Source organism: Cebus imitator, unplaced genomic scaffold, assembly GCF_001604975.1.
Source record: "Cebus imitator isolate Cc_AM_T3 unplaced genomic scaffold, Cebus_imitator-1.0 Scaffold522, whole genome shotgun sequence".
Taxonomy (NCBI): Eukaryota; Metazoa; Chordata; class Mammalia; order Primates; family Cebidae; genus Cebus; species Cebus imitator.
Window position 1 is genome coordinate 1,343,540 of NW_016107837.1, and position 15,249 is coordinate 1,358,788.

General features: G+C 56.7%; 1 protein-coding gene across 1 annotated transcript in view; it reads right to left on the minus strand.

Moving 5' to 3' along the window:
* CFAP99 (cilia and flagella associated protein 99) overlaps window positions 1–1,021 on the minus strand; it is a 45,387-nt gene extending 44,366 nt beyond the window's left edge. The window contains exon 1 of the mRNA XM_037733411.1: window positions 966–1,021. The gene's annotated coding sequence lies outside the window, so the exon portion shown is untranslated. The remainder of the gene's footprint in view (window positions 1–965) is intronic.
* Between the last annotated feature and the right edge of the window lie 14,228 nt (window positions 1,022–15,249).

The window sequence follows — 15,249 nt, forward strand, 5'->3', positions numbered from 1 at the left end:
GCAAGGATGGTGTGTCACGGAGAGGGCAGTCGGCTGGGTCACCTGCTGCTGACAGTTCAAGGAAGACATGAGTGCTGACCCCTGATCATTGGATTTTGCAACATCAAGGTCAAGGATGACTTTGATAAAGAGCTTCAGATAAGTGGTTGAGTGACAATCTGGAGCAGGTTCCAGAAAGAACAGGTGGGAAGGAATTGGAGATAAGAGGCAACTCCAGGGGGGGTTTACATTTCAGAGGGCCGACTGCGTGCTAGGAAGAGGAGAGCAGGGAAAATCAACCAGTTACTCAAAAACGAACTGGACCCCTGCCCCCACCTAAGGGAAATCTCAGATGCCAGCGCGCCTGGGCTCACATTGCGTCTGATAGAATAGAGTGGTCATGGAGTCCACGGACCTTTCTGAGCACCTGGCCCTGGCCAGTGAGGACACGCAGGAACAGGTCTGAACCGAGGAGGGCATGACTTCCGTCTCCCGTGTGCCACACCTGCACGTTTCACAACTAGACAGAGACATGGCGCTGGTGCGGCAGGGAAAAGAGCAGCGCGGTGGGGTCAGGCCGACCCCGACCCGCCGCGATCTGAGGCAGCCCCCACAGCCAGGGCACGCGGGCCTCGTTGTGCCTGTTTCTTCTGCTGTCGATGCGAAGTTTAAGTGAGGCCACCTGTGGGTTTTTAGCTCTCTGCTTAACACAGAGCAGGTACTCGGATTGAAGCGAGCATTTTAAGGTACAAATTAGGGCACCGTTACGGGGAGTAGGGGAGTAGCGAGGGCGGGAGAGCATCATCTTAGAACGCACCGCTGATAGTGGCGATTAAAAAAAAAAAGGCACCGTTCACTTTCATCAGGGAGCTGGGAAGGAGACGGAAAAGGTGTTTGGAGGAAGATGAGCAGCGAGCGAGAGGGAAACGACCGGCGGGTCAGGGAAGTCGGCGGCGCGAAGCCCCGCACCTGTCCCGCCCCCGTACCTGGCGGACCTCCGGACCGGCGAGCCCTCCTGCCGCCGCCGCCACCTGCAGCCGCCACCTGCAGCCGCCACCTGCTGCCGCCACCTGCAGCCGCAGCAGCTTCCTCGGCCAGCGGGGACGAGGGGGTTGGCGGTAGTCGCCCGGCCGCTGCTGGTAGGTAGGACGCAGCGGCTGTTTGGCGTCGTCACCTAGCAACCGGCTGCACGCTCCGGCGCCGGGGGTGGACTACAACCCCCACAATGCACAGCGCCGCGGCGCGGTCCGGGACGCCGAGCCCCGGGCGCCGCCTCCCCACCACGCCCTTCGGGACTTGTAGTTTCTTGGCAGCCCCGCCGTCAGGGAGCGCGCCTCGGGCGGGGTGCGGCGCCGCGCGGGGATTGGGCCGCCTCCGCCCGCCCGCCCCGCCCGCAGCTCTCCGTGGGCCCGGGGCTCGCGGCGCCCTAGGCGCATGTGCGGCGCGGGGCGGCCGTGACCGGCGGAGCGCCGGGTGTCAGTGAGCCGCGAGGAGCCGCGCGCCCCCGTGCCCGCGTCGGTCCCTGCGCCGAGCGCCCGCTCCCGGGTCTGAGGGTCCGCCCGGCGCCGCTCGCAGAGCATCCTCAGGGCCGCGTACCTGCCCCGCGCGCCCGCCCCGCGCACCTGCCCGCCGCCCGCTCGGCGCCCCCGGCTCCGCTGCCTCAGCCGCCCCGCGACTGCGCGGGAACCCCGGCCGTGCCTCCGCGACCGCCCCGCGCCGCAGCCGGGCCGGGGCGCAGCGCTGCGGAGGGCGAGGGCCTCCCGGAGCCCGGCCAGGGCCGCCGCGGCGATGATGAACAGGTTCCGAAAGTGGCTCTACAAACCGAAGGTGAGCAGCCCCGCTCGGGCCGGACGCCCCCCGCGCCGCGGCCTCTGCCCTCCCCAGGACCGCCCGTCCGCCCTCCGAGACGGACCCCCTTTGCCGTTCAGTGGCCAGCCTCTTCTCCCACCGCCAACGTCCTTCCCTCCTCTCTGCGACTTGGACAGACCTTCCCCGCCCTGTCCCTGGGGCGCATCCGAACCCCTCCCCGCTTCCTAAGCCCGGGTCCAGGACTGACCGTCCTGCTCCTCCTCTCCGGCCAGGGCGCACTTTCCCTCCCCCACAACGGCCCCTCTCCCTCGGCATCCCGGTCCTGGACGGTCCCCTCCTGCACCTCGTTGTCCCTAGCCCGGAGCCGACCCCCTACTACTTCTCCATCTCCCCTCCCTGCACCGGGGACGCCCCCTCATTCCACTCCTGCCCCCACCCCCATCGTCCTGGGCCGAGAACGGACCTCCCTCCGCACTCCAGAACAAACCCTCCCCCCACTTCCCCAGGTTCTGAGAGAACCCTCCTTCCCCAATCCCCGGGTCCAGGGCAGACCCGTCCTTGCGTGTCCAGAGACGATCCTGATGGCACTGCCAGTGGCCTCCCTTCCCGAACCAGGACGGATCCGCACCTCACCCCAGTTCGCGTCCCCGCCCTTGACCCTATCTCGTCCCTTCTCCACTCTCGTCCTCTGGAACCCCGGACAGGTCCTCCGCCAGGCCCGTGGGGCGAGTGCGCCGGTGCCCAGCAGCCTTGGCGGGGCGGGAAGTGCGGCTCCCCAGCGGGCGCCCGCGCCCCTCCTAGCGCCGCGAAGTCGGGGTTCGGGCGGCTGCGCCAGTCGCACTGCGGGCGCTGCGTCCCTGTAGCCTGCCTGGGGCTCGTGTCCGCTGCAGCCGGAGCAGGGCCGGGCGCTCTCGGCGCGGGGTCGAGGCACGGCGGTGTTCGGGATCCCGGCGCTGGGTCCAGGGCGCATCTGGGGGTCCAAGGGTGGCACCCCCGGACCGGCGCAGCGGGGAGGCCGGGACCTGAGATCTTGGGGGAGGGCAAGGCTCGGGTGGGGTCACCGTGGCGAGCAAGGGCGGGAGTGGGGCCAGCGCTGCGTCCCGGCAGCTCGGATGTCGGAGGCCACAGCGTTGCCGACCTACCCCTCCTCCTTCCGCTCACCGCCTGTCCCCGTTCCGCGTCCCCCAGGCCGCCGCCTCCACCGTGGGGGATCTGTCACGGTGGTGGGGGGTCTCCTGAAATCCTCGCCTCCCGAGCGCCCATTCCAGAAGGCGGGAGGTGGGTTTGGAAGAGGAGCACGGATGTTTGGCGCGCGCTTCACAGCGTTTGAGGTTGTGGGATTCTGCTTGGCATTGCAGGAGTGTTGGGTTGAGGGCTTTCGGTACCTGGGGCGCCCCTTGCTCGGCCTTGGCCTGGCCCGGAGGGGATTGCGGGGCGGGGGTGTGGAACTCAGGGTTCCTTGGTGCCTGTTGTGGCGGCACTCCCTGCTCCCAACCTCCCAGTTCCTAGCAGCGACTTCTTAAGGGTTGGTCCGGAGCCTCGAGCTTTCTGGCGCTGGGTGTGGTTTGGGGCTGCGCCTCTGCCTTCTGCGCCCAGCCTACCCTTTTGCAGCCCCACCGAGCCCCTCTCAGTCCTGCCTGCGGCCCCCAGGAGCCTCTGCCGGGGGAGGGCGGTGGCCTCCGCTCTGGACAGCTGTATGAGGAGTGGCGTTTGGTTCCAGTGACTTTTCCTCACCAGTTACAGAAACCCACTTGTGAAACGGCGTTTTGGGGGCATGCAGCAGCATTATTTTCTGTGACAAATGGCGAGAGGCAGTTGAAGAAATGTTCTCAGGTCTTAAGTGACATTCTGGTGTCGCCGAAAGCACTTGCTCGGACACCAGCGGATGCCCCTCAACACGTGGCTGCGGAAGAGGCCGCATTTGGAGGATCGCCCTTCTTACAGTGTTGAAAAGGAAGGAAAAATAGTACTAGACTCTGTTTCATGAGTAGCTGAATAATTTCAGAGTGGCCTTGTCTGTTTTCGTTTAGGAAGACACTTTAAAGGTGGAACATGATATTAGAGGTTGTCCCAAGAATTATGAATTGTGTTCCTAACATTTCCTCTTCAGCAGGCAGCTGCCTTTCCAGGCAGGCGACAGGCACCAAGAGGCACAGTCAGTGAATCAGCTGATCCCAGAGATCAGCCGGGCTGTGTGCTTCCGGGGAAGGGAGGGAACAGGGTTCATCTACACCTCTCCTTTTTCTGGTTGTCTTTTCCTGGCAGGCTGTGTGGTCTAGCTCTTGAGCTCCGGACTGGAGATATATCGCCATCTCAGATCTCTCTCTGGCCGTGGCATTTTCTGGGAGCTGGTGCCCTGTGGGCAGACTGTACTTTGGCTGTCTCTTATTTGAGATCTGTCCTTGGAGCTAAATATCTTGATTGTTTGAAGGGTTGGAGGGTGTTATGTCACCCCATAGCTTTTCATTTTTCAAACCAAAGCTCAGATTCTTGCCTTGGATTATGAATTGAATTTTATGCTTCTCCTTCCTGTCTAATTTAACACATTTTGGCACAAATAAGCACACAGTCAGTCCTGGGAAGATTCTGGGCCTGAAGAGTTGAAGTGTTAAACGTTACTGTGGGAGGATGCATCTGGGGGAGACTGTTGCCTGCACTTAGGAATTTTTTTTCCCACTTTGTATTTAGATAGATGTACAATTCGAACTGCATTTTTAATTGAATTCCTGCTTTGGTTTAAAACTGCACACTGAGATTTTTATAAGTTTTTTAATGTGTGTGTGTATGTGTGTGTGTGTTTGTGGAGAGGGGGTCTCACTATGTTGCCCAGGCTGGACTCAAATTCCTGGCCTCAAGCAATCCTCCTGCCTCAGCCTCCCCAAGTGCTGGGGTTACAGGTGTGAGCCACTGTGCCTGGCCAACACTGAGCTTCTTGTTCATTACAACATGGTGGAAAATATTCTGAAATGAAAATATTATTCACTGGTCTTATAGTTCCAAGAAGCAATTGGAAATGCTTAAAAATATTCCTATGTGACACAGATTTTAATATCTGAATAAAAATTAGCTACAGTATTAGCTACCTAAGTTGAATAAAAGAATGCCTGATGAATAACATAAAAGTTTAACATTAAAGTGACATTTGCAAATTATATTTCTATTCACTGTCTTTAATCAGTCTTTTAAACACCAGTATGATTTTTCTCCATGTAAAGTATTGGGATTATCCTGACTTTGAACATTACCTGGAAGAGACGGTGCAGGAAAACCTGTCAGCTTGTCCTGCTGTGTTGATGTTGGTGAAATACTTTTTTGTTTTTCTTTAGGTAAAGTCTTTCCAAGAGAGTGGATGCTTTAGAAAGGTGAACCATTTTGGCATAGTTGGTATCTGCATTTGAAACAAAAGTCTCAGTGCTGTGTTTCTTGTTTGGTTATGACTTTCTATTGATTGACCTGGCTGAAGGTTCCTGGTCACTAGGAGGTGAGAACTCCCAGCAAGGGGGAAAGGGACCTGGACCCTTACCTGGATCTGGCCGAGATTTCCCAGCTATCCCCAAAGAGCATATTAATAATCACCAGGATGAACATGTGTTTTCCATCTTTGAGGAGGAATTGGCCCTCGGTGGGTGATGCTGGCCAGGTGGATGGGATAGTTCCCTGGTGGCGGGTTACCATGCCCAACCACGTACCCTGAGAACAGCTTGCTTGTCTGCACCCCCAGACCATCTTCAGAGTGGGGGCTTCTGAGCTTTTCTTGTCCCACCTCTTTGCAGGGGAACATTCCTTATAAATCTGCCTTACTGAGTGATGTGTATTTGGCAACTTCCTGTAAATGTTCCATGCCCAGATTAGCGATGACATGGCCTTTGTGATGTGCTGGGGGTGTGTGCTTTTTAAAAGAAGAACTTTTTGGGCTTGGTAAAGTCCGCCTGGGGGCCAACCCCACTGGCATGTTTTGTGGGAACCTGCTAGGACTGAGCAGCACTGAGCATGCGACCTCCTGCCATTTGGCTCTTGTGTTAACCCAGCCTCAGTCACCCAGGGATTTCCAGGGTTTCAGCCCACCTGGTCACAGGCCCCTGAAGAGAGCTGCCCATCGGTGGTAATATACCAGGCAAGGCCTGGGTATGTCTGTTTGGTCCCAATGCTCAGAGATGAGGTGCAGCCTGGCCCTCTGGTTAGGGCTGCCCACTGGTGGCTGAGAGTGACAGGTGATGACAGAGACCCGCCAGAAATACATAGCTGGGGCTTGGAGTGCTGTGGGAGGGGTCTTGGTGGAAACTGGGGTCTGGCAGGAGTGGGACCTGTGAGAGGGCAGTCACCAGCACGTGACACCCCAGAAGTGAACTGCTGTCCCTACGCACTGCATCTGTGCTCCATGCCACACATAGACCCTGATCCAGGAGCTTGGGATTTGAGTTATGACTCTAGCCAGGCTACCGATGGATTGGTTTTCAGCTGGTCAACTCTAAGTGCTCAGCTGCGGCAGGAGGTTGTCCTTGGCCTGGCACGTTTCTCTGCGAGGTGAGCTGCTGGAAAGTCAATGCTCTGGACGCTGCGCAGGCTGAGCCCAGCAGTGCTCCCTCTCCTGGTGGGCGCTTGGCACGGAGGGGGCTCGGGAAGTCCTGGGAGGATGCTTGGCGGCGCTGAGTCAGAGCAGGTGTGGCTGGCCCCGCACACCGGTCTCTCTCTGTTGAAAGGGGTTTTCTGAATTCACAAGGCTCTGGGGCTCCCCGCCTCTGTGTCCAGGGTGTCCCACCCCTCCCAGAGAGCATTCCTTTCCACATCAGCTCTCAGGCTGTGATCAGCGGGAGTGCAGTGCCAAGAAGCCCGAGTCCATCTGCTCTTAAGGTGGCTTTGTAGAACCCACTCCCTGGTCTCCTAGGAGGTGACTCTTAGCAGGGCTCACATCTCATTCCCTGCACTTTGCTGAGGTTCCTGTTTGTGGTTGGGGGAGTGTGGGACCTCACGTGCCTTGCCCTGTGCCAGGAGCATTTACAGGGCAGTTGAGAGACTGGGCTGCAGACAGAGGGCAGGCATTACTCGCTGTGCCAACTGTCATCACTCAGGGCTCTCCTTCCCTGGCAGGGCAGGGCAGGGCAGCGCGCTTGCTGGAAACGTCTGGTATGGTTTCTGTTAAATGGGAGAGTCAGAGGCAGGAAGTCAAGAGCTTCGTGTAATGGATGCGTGGACCAAGCAGGCAGCGCGCGTCGGGGAGGGAAGCCAGGGCCTCAGTGCCCTGCCTCACAGGCAGAGTGTTTTTAGGTCATTTCGTTCAACCTTAAGAGGAGAGATGGGTAATTTAAGGAGGCTTCAATGGCTGGTTTCAGCCACCAAGAATTCCCAGAGTTCCAGATGTGCTTGCTCCGAATGTGTGAAAGGGCACATCTGAGAGCTGGTAAGTGACGGCCAGGCCAGGGTGTGGTTGTGTGTGAGCTGACGGCCCTGTGCAGCCACAGGGTGTGCTGGGTGCACAGGTGAATAATGGTGAGCCAATTACACTTCACAGAGAAATAAATGCTGAAAGGCTGTGGGTTTCTGCCCTTTCCCTGTGTTTTCTTGTCTTCAGTGGTTGCCGGCCATGTGTCTAGGTAGCATTGGAGCTGCAGGGCTTCTGCTCCAGGGCCTGGCTGGGAATTCTCATCCCTTCCACACCTGTGCCTCAGTTTCCCTAGCTTTCAGGTGGGGATGGGGGACCTGCCCTGTGGAATTGCTGGGAGCATCTGAGGAGACCATCTTTGTCCAAGCTCACAGTGATAGTTCATTGAAGGACCCCAGTCAATATGGGCAGAACCAGTGGGTGGGATAACTGGGCATGGACTTCCACAGCACCAGCATTTAGTTACTTAGGGTTTCATGTCAGTATTTCTTGGAGTCCCAGAGGCTGTCACGGCTTCCAGCTCCTCCGGCCGGGCCATTCTGAGAGCGAAAGGGTCTCAGTGGGGGCCTGCCACCCCTGCTCCTTTTTCTGGTGGGTGGCAGGTGCTTGGTTGCTGGGAACAGACCCTGACTGAAGACCCCTCGGGCATCCCTGTGGGTCCATTTACAGGTACCCATGGTGATGAAGGATGTTGCTCTGCCCCCTGCCTGCGCCTCAGGGTAGAGATGCTGCCATGTGCTCGCCCACCATGTGGGGACCTGCCTCCTCCGTGGTTGACAGGACCAGGGCTGACTGCAGCTAGTGTGGGCAGCAATGGGGTTCACCATGCCGGACTGGCCTCCAAACCTCTCATGCTGTCCTCTCATGGCCTGTGTCCACCATTTGTTGGCCAGATGCTCAGGACCCAGGAGGGGACTCCAGGGCCATGGGGTGGCAGCAGGGAGGGGTTTGGAGTGCACTCACACTGCACTGTGATGTGAGGGGGATAAACGTCTATCTGTTAAGGCGCTTCTATCTGTTCAGGGTCATTTGTTAATGCTTAAACCATGCTGATGCACCCTGTTTTACAAACGGAGTCTCAGGGAGGACAAGTCACCTGGCTGGAACCTCTTCAGCTGGGAGGAAGCAGAGCTGGGGTTCACACTCAGGTCCGTGGGACCCCAGAGCTGGCATCCGTATGTATCAGGTGACATCTCCTTTCCTGCAGGAAGGAGCTGTACCTGTCATCGGATTTTACATGAATCCCATTTGGTGAAATGATTACTTTTGTGCTTTTCTCAGCTGGATTGCAGAAAAACAGATATTGATGGGCAAGTCAAGTATTTGAAGGAGGAAGACAAACGTGAATGGATTTTTTTTTTACTGATCTGAATAGATTAAGCAGAAGTAGAATAGAACATTTCATGTTATGGTAATTTATGTAGAATAGTTGGATAAGATGAATGGAATGATTTTTTCCTTCTTACAGTAAGTATTTTGAAGTCGTTCCGTTTCTCATTGTTTTCCTGCTGGAGGGAGCACATCAAGTGGGGCCCCTCCATGGCCAAGGAGCATGGGCCTAAACTGCATGGCTGGCTCTCAGTCTCTGTCATGGGTGGGGTTCTAGCTGTGCTGCCCCTGGGTGTCCCCCACCAGATAGGGTGGTATTTTACACTGGCTTCTTGGGAGACTGGGCTAGCACACCCAATTTAGGATGGTGTCCTTAGGGCAATATTTTTTTCTTTGGATTTCAGTTTTTAAGAATGTTTCCAATTATTTTTAGAGATGTTGTGATTACAAAAAACACCTAAAAGCAAAATCAACTACTAAAATGTTAGATACATTTAAGACTTGTACACTCGGCCAGGCACGGCGGCTCACATCTATAATCCCAGCACTTTGGGAGGCCAAGGCGGGTGGATCACAAGGTCAGGAGATAGAGACCACCCTGGCTAACACAATGAAACCCATCTCTGCTAAAAAAAAAAAAAAAAAAAAAAAAAAAAGCTGGGCATGATGGCACTCGCCTGTAGTCCCAGCTACTCCGGAGGCTGAGGCAGGAGAATTGTTTGAGCCTGGGAGGTGGAGGTTGAGGTGAGCCAAGATTGTGCCACTGCACTCCAGCCTGGGCCACAGAGCGAGGCTCTGTCTCAAAAAAAAAAAAAAGAATTGTACATTCATGTTCACAGCAGGTCTATACAAAATCGCCTAAAGGGGGAAACACCTCGAACGTCCATTGAAGGAAGAAGAGATAAATGTGGTCCCTCTGCGCCCTGGCATGGCATTAGCATTAGAAAGGGAGGGTACAAGCCATAGCCATGAGCCTGAAAGACAGTGTGCTGATTGAAGGAAGCCAGTGGTGCAAGGCTGCATCTGGTATGATTCCATTTCTGTGAGATGTCCAGAAGAGACAGATCCGTTGAGACAGAAAGCAGGTAGGTGGCTGCCAGGGACTACAGAGTGGAAGTGGGAATGGAGAGTGATTACTTGAAGGGTGTGGGGTTTCCTTTTGGGGTGATGAGAGGGTTTTGATGCAGAGAGAGGTGATGGGTGGACAGCATTGTGAATACAGTAATGGCATTGAATTGTACCCTTTAAGACAGCCAATTGTATGTTGTGTGGATTTCACCTCAATTAAAAAAAAAAAGGAACTGTAGCACTTTTTGAGGTTAACAGATAATCAAGAGAAAAGGTGTTTTGCCCCTGAGTAAAAAAATAGGTCCAGGGCCAAGGTTCTTGGGTTTGGCTTCTTGGTGTAGGCAGCTGACCTGGGGGCTTTGGAAAGCACCCTGCCAGCCGGGCCGGCTGACATCTTCCTGGCCTCTGAAGATGGATCCTCAGGTCCCAGCCCAGCCTCTCCTCCCACCCTGGGCTGCTGCTGGGGCCTTTGTCCGGGGGCTTCCAGAAGACAGCGTGCAGGAGCTCTGTGTCTGGGATTGATCGCAGTTGGGTAGTTCTGACAAATTTCTCAGACTGACCTCCTCCCACAGAGCTGCCTGCAGGGGTGAGTCCCCCGACCCCACCGTGGGCGCACTGGACTCAGCCTTCTCACAGCGCTGGCAGGGCTGCCCAGCAGGAAGCTTCAAGGCTGCCAGGTCATGTGGGCCTTGCCTGAGCCAGGGGTCAGGGGGACAGACAGCAGCCGGGGGAGGGGTGAAGGGGCTGCTGAGATGTGAATGGAAGGGGGTGTGGGTCAGGGAGCCCGAAAGGCTCTCTGTGCTTGGAGCACAGGGGACGAGGTGGAATTGCTGCCAAGGGGGGCTGGGAGGTCGCCTGGGGATGGGTCACAGTCAAGGAAGGTGGGGGCATGCTGGGGTCCGGGCTGCTGTTTGCGGGGTCCTTTCAGGCCTGCTGTGGGAAAGACAAGGCTGGAAGCTGGGACTGGTGGGTGGCGGGGATTCCACCGAGAGGAGGGCAGCAGGTTACTCTGGATGGAGAAAGTGGGTGGCCCTGGGCCCGGTGGGGGTGGGGCCTGGGTGGGGAGGGGTGCTGTTTGAGGATGGGGAGCTCTGGAGAGGAGCTGGGGGTGGGAGTGGGGTGCAGGAGTTGGGGTTTGGACAGGGCTTTTGGTGCCCTTGCAACTCCACCGGGACTGTGAGGGTGGGGGGCCGGGCGGGGGGGATAGTTTAGGGCTGAGTCTCAGACCGAGGAAAGGCAGACCTCCCCACTGCGAGGTGCCCAGGAATGCTGGATAAAGTCACTAAAACACTTTTAAAAGTACGGAGCTGGCAAGAGAGAGGGCATAACCCCTAGTGCCAGAAATAAAAGGAAACTAAAACCTAAAGCTGAGCGCATGGGAGGGTCTGCTTAGAAACCACCCAGCACTGAGAGCTTCAAACCATCACTTCTGCCCCAGTCAGGATTGGGTGGATCAGCCTGTGGGGCGGGGCTCATCTGGGTGTGGCGTCATCTAGGCAGGGCTTATATGGGCAGGGCTCACTGCCCAGCAGGATGCTTCAAGGCTGTCAGGTCCTGTGGGCCTTGCCTGAGCCAGGGGTCAGAGGGACAGACAGCAGCCGTGGGAGGGGTGAAGGGGCTGCTGAGATGTGAATGGAAGGGGGTGTGGAAGGCTCTGTGTGCTTGGAGCACAGGGGCCATTGGATAGGGCTACAACTGGGCGGGGCGTCATCTGGGTGGGGCTTCACCTGGGTGTAGCTTTATCTGGGCAGGGCTTCATCATCTAGGCAGGCTTACCTAGGCAGGGCTCATCCGGATAGGGCTACATCTGGGTGGTGCTTCATCTGGGCGGGGCTTCATCATCTAGGTGGGCTTACCTGGGCAGGGCTCACCTGGGGGGGCTTTATCTGGGCAAGGCTTCACTGGGTGCATCTTCATCTGGGGGGGCTTTATCTAGGTGAGCTCATGTGGGTGAGGCTCCTCTGGGGGGGCTTCATCATCCAGGTAGGCTTACATGGGTGGGGCCTCATCTGGGGGGGCCTCAATTGGGCAGGGTCAGCCAGCTGAACCATCTTGGGGCCTTTGGTCCACCCCAGCCAGTGCAGCTGTCGGGCAGGCCCCCTCCAGGCTTTCTCCCCAGTGCTGAGTCTCAGGGCAGTGGAGCAGAGTGGCAGAGTGGTCCTGAGGCCCAGCCTGGAAGTCACACAGCATCACCTCCACAGTGTCCACAGGCCAGCACCCATTAAAGGGGAGGGGCTGTCACCTCCATTCTCCGCGGGGGGAGTAGCAGAGTCACATCTCAAAGGGCAGGTGTGGGGATGTGGGAAAGTGCTGGTTTGGTAGGATGTGTCCTGGGAGCACTCACAGTGGGGCTCAGGGCCTGGTGTGGGGCTAAGGGAGACGTGTTGCTACGGGGCTGGGCGAGGCATTGCTCCAGTGGGGGTGGGTTGGAGCAAGGGTCAGATGGAATGTGTAGCCTTGAGGCGCAGAGGCCAGCGGTCAGGAAAGCCCTGTGGGCTGCTTCAGTACTGAGTGGGGCTAAGGGTCAACTGGGCAGCCTGGCTGAGTGAGGTACGCGGTGTGCTGGAGGAGCCTTCCTGCCACACCTCTGAAATGGAGTTCATAGCAGAAAGGTACAAAACAGTAGGGAAAGGGTTGTCCATGAGCACAAACTCTAGCCTGCATGAGCTCAAACCAAGCCAAGAGACTGAGGATAGAACCGCAAGGCTGGCTGGGCACAGTGGCTCATGCCTGTCATCCCAGCACTTTGGGAGGCCGAGGCGGTGAATCACCTGAGGTCCGGAGTTCAAGACCAGCCTGACCAATAGGGAGAAACCCTGTCTCTACTAAAAATACAAAATTAGCTGGGTGTGGTGGTCCATGCCTGTAATCCCAGCTACTCAGGAGGCTGAGGCCGGAGAGTGGCTTGAATCTGGGAGGCGGAGGTTGCAGTGAGCTGAGATGGAGCTACTGCGCTCCAGCCTGGACAATTGTGGGAGGTTCTGAGGCACAGAGGGATGAGAAGGCTCAAGATGCAACTCCTGGGACTTCAGGAACGAGAGCAGGGAGAAAGAGGAGGCTGTTTTCATCTCCCCGCGGAGGATTTTCCCGAGTTGAATCATCAGGTTCATAAGCCCACACCCCAGATGGGATCAGTGGCACAGCTGGTCACAGCAGAGTGAAACTGCAGAACGCAGTACTGAGGGGACAGGCTGCGACTCACAGGCACCTCTGCTGGACGGGCTGAAGACTCGAGGCCCGCAGGACTGAGGAGCGAAACCTTACAAGGGCCAAAGGCAGCGCGGTGAGAGCAGAGGTCTGCGCTTATCTAAGCTGTTGCTCACAGAGGCAAGCAAAATGGAAGACAGTTTTAGACGAACGCAAAAAAGTAACCACCCCCAAATCTTTGCTGGAGAAGTGCTGGAAAATGTACTCCAGGAGGAAAATCAAAGTCAGAAGGAAGGGGTGGGAGGCAGCTGCCATGGTGGGCACAGGAGTCGGGAGGGAGTGGGCAGATGGAAGCAGCCGTCACCTCGGGGAGCGTGAGGACCCATGCTCCCGGCAAGGGGGAGTGGAAAGTCTGGACAGCAGTGCCTGGACCGCGATCAGAGCTGGCGCCCAGGTCTTTGACGGTTTGCAATGAGGCTGGCAATGGTGGCAGACTTGAGGCCATGAGATAAGTGTGCGAATCACCATAGGTGGGCCCTAGGATCATAGTCACAGAGAATGGATAACTTCTAAACCAGGAGCGGGAGAAGAGAGAATAAAGGAAATAATCCAATCCAAGCAGGAAAGGATGGGAAGAGGGCAGCAAAGCCAAGCCACATCAAACAAAAGGCAGAAAATGAAGCTGTAGAAACAATTGCACATAAGTCGGGAGTCACAGTGAGTGGAGCAAACCCACCTGCCAGAGGCTGAGATCGCACTTGTGCCTCCAGCAGTCCAGCCTTGTGCTGCTGGCAAGAGATGGCCACGAGATGGCTTCTGTAGAAAGGCTGAAAGGAAAGGGGCAGAAAAGGTACCAGGCATTTACCAAAAGCAAGGAAGTGAAGTTGTCCCTGTGTCAGATAAGCACAGAGCTCAAAGCAAAGTGACAGCATGTTCCCCCACAGGGAGGGGACGGCTTCCTGCTGCACATGGTGGCTCCCGGGCCTCACTGCCGCATCCCCTTAAACCTGGTCTCAGTCATAGGAGCTCTTGGGCAGCTCCTTCCCAGTGGGCATTGTTTTTTTTTGTTCTGTTTTGTTTTTGAGATGGAGTCTCACTCTGTCCCCCAGGCTGGAGTGCAGTGGCGCGATCTCGGCTCACTGCAACCTCCACCTCCCGGGTTCCAGCGATTCTCCTGCCTCAGCCTCACGAATCGCTGGGATTACAGGCACACATCACCACGTCCAGCTAATTTTCGTATTTTTAGTAGAGACGGGGTTTCACCTTGTTGGCCAGGCTGATCTCAAACTCCTGACCTCATGATCCGCCTGCCTCGGCCTCCCAAAGTGCTGGGATTACAATGTAAGCTGCTGCACCTGGCCAGTGGGCATTTTGCAACTATTGAAAGAACTAAGGGAACCCAGAGGGACAGAGACCTGAGCACTGGCTGCCGGCCTCGCCTGCCCCCTCCTGACCATTCCAAGGGCCGGGAGGTCTCGGGCAGTGGGCACTGGGACCATTCTTCTGTGCCCCGGCCCCTTCCCTCTGACCAAAGATCTCAGAGCTTGGCCCTGCTTGCTTGAGGTTACAGCTCAGCCACGTGGCTGGGTGCAGTGGGAACATGGCACTGCAGTGAATGATGGGAAACTGCAGGGGTGCTGGGCGCACCCATCAACAGACCGTCAGCACGGCCAACCTGCAGCCCCCCACAGCGCTCCACATCCAGGAAGCCCTGTTGGTCTTCGCACACCTGGTCCAACAGTGTGCTCCAGACGCTCCTGAAAAGGCCAAGGACCGTGGGGGGAAGGGCTGCCTCAGAGCTCACTGTGGGGAGAGAATGGAAAAGCAGGTGGCAGTGCACCCCGTCTTCCCTTCGTGGTTCTGCGCAGAGTATGGGGAAGACACATGGCTTCTCTCCTGAAAGCCCCAGGCCAGGCACCCCTTTGCCCAGGCCACTATCTGGGGGCATCTGGGGCTCACTTTGGAACTGTCCAAGGATATACTTTTGGGCACAAATTCGGCTTGTGGATGGGGTTCGTTGTGGTTCAATTTTGTTGTTATATGTTTTAATCTTTTAAGAAATTGAAGTGAGAAAAAAAAAAAAGGAAGTGAGGCTGGGCATGGTGTCGCACGCCAATAATTCCAGCTATCTGGGAGGCCAAGGGGGATGGATCACATGAGCCCAGGAGTTTGAGGCTCCAGAGAGCTATGACTGCCACTGCACTCCAGCCTGGGCGCGGGCGACAGAGCAAGACTCTGTCTCAAAAAAAAAGAAAAAAGAAGAGCAAGATAGAGAGAGTGAGATTCACAGAACATACAGGTAACCCTTTCAAGTGGGCAGTGCTATTTCCTGTATTCGCCATGTGGTGCGATTACCGGTGCTCTCCCATCATCCCGTGTGGACACCCTGCAGCTATTATGTGGTGACTCCCCACTCACCCTGCCCTGCCCTGGAGCCTCGGGTTGGCTTTCCTTCTCGACATTTCATGTAAAAGGAATCGTACGCTTGGGGCCTTTTGTGTCTGGCTTCTTCACTTCCAGTTTCATCCATGTTGTAG